This window comes from Hirundo rustica, chromosome 14 (genome assembly GCF_015227805.2).
Source record: "Hirundo rustica isolate bHirRus1 chromosome 14, bHirRus1.pri.v3, whole genome shotgun sequence".
Lineage (NCBI taxonomy): Eukaryota > Metazoa > Chordata > Aves > Passeriformes > Hirundinidae > Hirundo > Hirundo rustica.
In genome coordinates, this window is record NC_053463.1 from 1,015,001 (window position 1) to 1,020,798 (window position 5,798).

Genomic DNA, 5,798 nt, shown 5'->3' on the forward strand with positions numbered 1-5,798 from the left:
TGACAAGCAATACATTTTCACTTTCATTTACCCTCACGCTGCAAAGTTCGCTCAGCGAACCAGAAGTGTTAAAGGAAAATACTGGGAAGGACTGGTTAAAAAGAAAACCTTGGCTGAAGTGAGATGGAAAACAGATTTCCCGGGTTAGGTAAGTATCAGAAAATAATGCATAATGTTAGACATCCGAAAAGGGAAGTAGGAAAATATTTAGGAATGTGCATAACCATTTGCAGCCTAAGAAAAGCACAAAACTCCAGTTTCATTAGGAAAGAACACTGCAAACAGTGCCAGGGGGTGCCAGGCTCCAGGATCTTCCTGGGAAATGGCCATATCCTGTGCCCAGCACTGGTTTTTCTGGGAGTGCCTGTGTGTAGCTGGCTGAGGATTCCCAAACAGATTCTCGTTTGCCCTTTGGGTTTCAGGGAGCCTCCCTCCCTCCTCGACCAGCCAGCTTGCATCTGTGCAGGTCCTGCAGCTTCCAGAGGGAATCATCTCTTAGCAACACTCACAAAAATAAAATCAAGTAAGACCCGGCGCAGACCTGGACCTGAGGCCACGCTGCAGCCCACCTGCAACGGGGAGTGCTCCAGCTCTGCCCAATTAACATCTCCTCGACCTTGCAGTGTTGTGAAAGCCCCGCTGTGCTGCCAAGGAGCACCAAGCCTTGGTTATTTGGAAGCCAGCCCTGTCCTGGGCTGCACTAAGAGAAGGCTGGGCGCAGGTGGAGGGAGGTGATTCCTCCCTCTGCTCCTCTCTAGTGAGGCCCCACCTGGAGCAGTGTGTCCCTCTCTGGGCTCCCCAGCACGGGAAGGAGCTGGACCTGCTGGAATGAGTCCAGAGGATGCCCCAGAGCTGCTCCAAGGGCCCCGAGAGCAAAGAGCTCCGTCCTACAGCCCAAAGGCCGCGTGTGAGGCGTCACCAGCGGTGACAGCGGGCAGGAGCTGCGTGTGCCAGAGCCAGGAGGAAGCACTGACATCACCCATGGACGCCTTTGGCCCTGCTGAGTCACGGCTCTTCCCCCAGCACACCAACATCCCAGCCCCGGGAGCATCCCCGGCACAGCCCCGGCCCTGCTGCGGCATCCGGGGCCGAGCGAGAGGGCAACCCAAAAAAAAAACCCCTTTTCTGTTTCTGGGTGAGGTGCATGGAAATCACCAGGCTCCCAGTTCCCATGGGAGGCCGTGAATGACCTCCTGGACACTGCCACATCCTTTCACAAGGCTGCTATTGTGGGATGCTGAGCGAGCGGCCGTGGGGCTGGTGAGCCCACCAGGCAGTGCCAGCACGGTGCCCCAGCCCTGGCACAGCTCAGGGGGGGATCCCTGTGCCTGTCCCCACTGCCCACGGCCTGTTTGCAAAGGAAATCCCCCCACGAGGGAAATAAAGCCATCTGTTCATGCAGGCAGCTCCAAAGCTGTTCATGTAAAGTATTAAAGGGTCTCTCCTCGATGCAAATCCCCTCCTGTAAATAAACCTTACGGGTCCCAGCCCCGGACTCCACGGCAAGTTCCAATCTGATTAGTTATTCCACGTGCCTTAAATTCCCCCCTCACAGCCACCAGTGAATAAAACTATATTTTTGCTGGGATATATTAAACACTTACTGAATTTCACCTTGAGGTGTCCTTTGCAGTGGTAATTAGTGAAACTGGGACCTCTCTGGGTGAAAAACAAGCAATTTAATTTGTTTTTTGGCAGTAGTTGTCCTCCAGACCGCCACCCACACAGCACAGCACCAGACTCCACCACAGCACAGCACTCACTGAGTTTTATCTCCCATATTTGCACTTTTCCACACTAATTTTGGGTGCCTGCCTAAAGCAGAGCACAGAGTGCAAGGTGTGTAGTTCAGTATGATAAAACCAGGAGGATGAATTAATGAGAAGGGGGTTCAGCAACAGTTTTGTGCCATTCTCTGAGCAGCAGCCCTGGAAAGCATCCGTGGGAAAAGCACTTGGTGCAGGTGAGCTCACCTGGGCAGGACGAGGGCTGAGAATTCCTGCAGGAGCACACACCACGGATTCTGGAAAAGCAGTGGGACGAGGAAACAGTTCCCCTGGGGAGGAAATGCATTTGTTAACTGATGGTTTAAACATGGGAGCACCAAACTGGAGCCACAGGCTGCTCCTGCACAGCTCAAGGAACCCCAGGGAAACTCCACAGCTCCTCTGAGCCTGAGCCTTCCCTCCCTCCACCAATATCCGCTTTCTTCTCTCAGATAATCGATTTCTCTTCTCAGTCTTTCCATTTAAAGGCACAGGTCTGAAAGCTCCCCGAATTGTAACACAACCTGGGAAAAGCATAATGTGCACCCCAGCCCTTCCCTGCTGGGGATGTGCTTCCAGCTCACCTCAGTCCAGCATCATAAAGGGTTTGATCCTGAGTTGAAACCAGCCTGATTTCTTTCCCTTGCTTTGTACATTTTTTTTCCCCTATTCTGTTTAAAAACAGACATGAAGCTGATATAATTATGAGAGCTAACTGAATATTAAGCGCTTTATACCTCACTGATTTGCATTTCTTCCCTGTAAAGCAGAGTCTGTAGATGTTACCTGCAATGTCCACACAGAGGCTTTGCTTCTCTTGTCTTGCTTCAGATCCCACAGTCTTCACTCAGAAGTCCCTTTCTCCCAGCAGTAATGGAAATTTCCCAAACATGGATAAAATTATGATCCTGCAGTAGAAGACAGTAAGAGAAGAGCGAGATGCATTTCCTGAAAGCAAAAAAAAAATAAAAAATAAGGTTTTCATTAAAGGTGAGCTCTGCTGTCAGCCCCAGGACTTCCAGGCAATTCAGAACAAACATCTCCCCCTTGGCCTGAAGGACCAGAATGACAAGTTTTGGTCTTGAAAAAAACCGGATGGAAAAGTGAAATTGTGGGTGCCCTGTGTCTGTGAGTGGGGCTGAAGCTCCCCAGAGCTGCTGAGCTGCCCTGAAACCAGCACAGGTAAACAGGAAATCTGACAGCCAGGGAGGAGTCAGTGCTGGGAACACTTGTGATTTTGGCATTGAAAGTGTTACAGAAAACTTGCCATAAAGTTCCTCCGAGGCTTTAATTTCCCTCCCCACCCCGATCTTCCTTTGATTTTGATCCCCTCCTTTCCTCGTGTCCTTTGAACTCTTAAAAAGGCACTTTGAAGAGATGTCATAAAGTGGGGGCTTTATTCAGGGTCTCCTCTTTGATGCTCCTGCTCCGCGTGTGAAGCGCGGCCCCGCAGGATGTGGAGCCAGAGGAGCTGAAAGCCGAGACAGAAAGGAAAGGGCACGAGAGTAAAAGTGTGGATGTGGTGTTTGGGAACGGCACATGGACACAGGCACAGCTCCACGGTGGATTCGGGGTTCCACCCAACCTGCTCCTCCCAGGGGGAAGCCATGGGGACGGAGGGCTGGGAATCCTTCATCCCAAAACCGCCCTGATCCCACCACAGGGTCCCGGCTGTGTGACAATCCCCCACGCCTGTGTGCCACCCCCGTGGGGACAGCTCTGGCTGTGTCACTTGGAGCATCTCTGGCACGCAGCCCCCAGGGCTCAGCAGCTCCAGGAGTCGGTGCTTGTTACCGAGACACACAAAGCAGTCACACGGAGAGAGAGGTTTCGCAGGGCAGAGGTCCTTCTCCGATCCGGCTCAAGGCTGAATCCAGGCAGAGAGACAGCCTCTTTGTTTTATTTCTTACTTTTTATACGTTTGTGGGTCTAGCAGAAGATTGGCTTCTGGAGTTTTCACCCCTCAGCCAAATGGCCAGACCAGCCATCAGTTACAATTGTTTTCAGGTTAGAAATATGCAAACAAAGGACAGAGAATGAAAAACAAAGGATTTGTTTATGTTACATCTGTGGGAAAAAGGTAGAACTGCTCTTAATATTGTACAGTAACTAAAAAGATCTGACTCCATTTATGAAAAATCAAAAGGCTCAGAAAAACTCAGAAAAACCAGGGTGACAGGTGCTGGCATCACCCCGCAGCCCTCCCCACCTCCAGCTGCCCCAGCCACGGGATGTCCTGCTGTCAAACACACAAAACAGCACTAAACCATCAAAAATGTAAATAATCCTGTTAAATAGCCCAAAATGTAAATAACCCTGTGCACACAAGAGCAGGCCTTCAGCTTCCAAGCCCGTCCCATGGGGAGCTGCTGGCACTGCCCAGGCGGGAGGCAGCAGGTGCAGAGCTCGGCACCAGCTCTGCCGACCCATGGAAAGTGCTCTCTCCAAACACCCTTCCCACACTGGAGTCTCTAGAAAGCTCAGGATCACAGGGTCAGGAAGGCTGGAAAAGCCCTCTGAGATCATCCAGCCCCACCTCGCTGCAGCCCAGGCTCAGGCTGGGTGACTCTTGTCCCCTCCCGAGCTTCTTTCTGAATTACGATGGGGCATTTCCACGGTGGAGCTGTTTGTGGCACCAGGCCACGGGTTGGAGCCTCTCAACTTTGTTTAACCTTTGCGTAGGGAATTGCATTAACTCATGCAAGGGAACCTCTCAGCTAGGGAGAAACAGATGTTCAGGCATCAGATAAGCTACAAGCAAGTCCATGGCGTTTATCAGCAGGGACGTGGGGTTGTGTTTGGGTTTGGTATTTTTAATGGGTGACCAGTGGTAGGAATTATTCAGAAATAAGTGAGAGTTATCCTGAAAGCTGCTTGAAAGTCTTCTGAGAGGATTTTTCCTCAGTTGCTCCTTCTTACCTGCAATATCAATTTATTTTCTTTTTTTATTATTATTTTAGAATTACAGCCAAGTATCTGCTTTCCAAGACTGAATGCAGATGCAGCTGGAACAGGAAATTTTAACTTGCTTCCAACCTGGGAATTTTGCACTTTAAGCTTGAGATAAGGAGAGACCTTGGTTTTAAAGACACATGTCCCCTAACAGAAGGCAACTGTACTTCCAGAGGGGGCACCCCACAGCCCTCCTGAGAAACCAGCACTGCAGAACACGGCAAAATCCAAAGAGCTAAGTGATCCCAGTGTGCATTTATTAAATTATTCCCACTTAACACCCTCCTAGAATCATAGAAACACAGACAGGTTTGGCTTGGAAGAGACCTTAAAGATCCCCTATTCTACCCCGTGCCGTTGGCAAGGACACCTTCCACTGGCCCAGGTTCCTTGGACACTGCCAGGGATGGGGCAGCCACGGCTTCTCTGGGCACCCTGTGCCACCCAGGCGAACCCACAGCTGCACTGGCATTGCCCAGAAACTCTTAGAGAGGACAAGGGAGACCTGACAAAGCAACCGCGGCTTTTCTCGGTGCAGCCCAGGAGCCTTGGGAAGAACCACGGCAGCCTGGCTCCTCCTGCAGCTGCTCCCTTCACACAACCTGCCTTGAAGAAAGCAAGAAAAGAGAAAAAAGAAATGAGGTGGTGAATGAAAAAGGAGTATTTTGTGACGGGCATTTTATGCTACTGACCTGCGGCAGATTTTTTTAAAGGCACAATCAAACATCTAAAGCTGCACAAATAAAAGCTGGCACTAGGGAGAAACCCAGCACCCAGCTACCCAAACACCACCCAAACTCGGGGCCTGAAGTTTCCATCTCCTTGAGCCCTGCTCTCCCACGCACATGGGGCATCTCCCCAAGAGGAGGGCAGGGAGCAGGGAGCTGCCCGGCCAGGCCAAACCCTCTCTGCAGCAAAGTAGGTCAAACCGAAACGCTCTCAGCTGAAGGTCACCACTGTCTCCCCTGCCCGCTCCGGGCAAGTTAAGAGTATTTACATTGAGAAGATGTGGAGAGGTTTTGGAGCTGGAAGTGGTTAGAGGAAAAACAGGCTGTTAAAGAGAGCAGGAGCATGAGCCTG

General features: G+C 51.0%; 1 long non-coding RNA gene across 1 annotated transcript in view; it reads right to left on the minus strand.

Annotated features, from left to right (window-relative positions):
* LOC120759140 (uncharacterized) overlaps positions 1-2,658 on the minus strand; it is a 22,218-nt gene extending 19,560 nt beyond the window's left edge. The window contains exons 1-2 of the long non-coding RNA XR_005703128.1: positions 2,553-2,658; positions 1,974-2,056 (exon numbers count right to left, since the gene is read on the minus strand). This is a non-coding gene — a long non-coding RNA (uncharacterized LOC120759140). The remainder of the gene's footprint in view (positions 1-1,973; positions 2,057-2,552) is intronic.
* Positions 2,659-5,798: the final 3,140 nt, after the last annotated feature.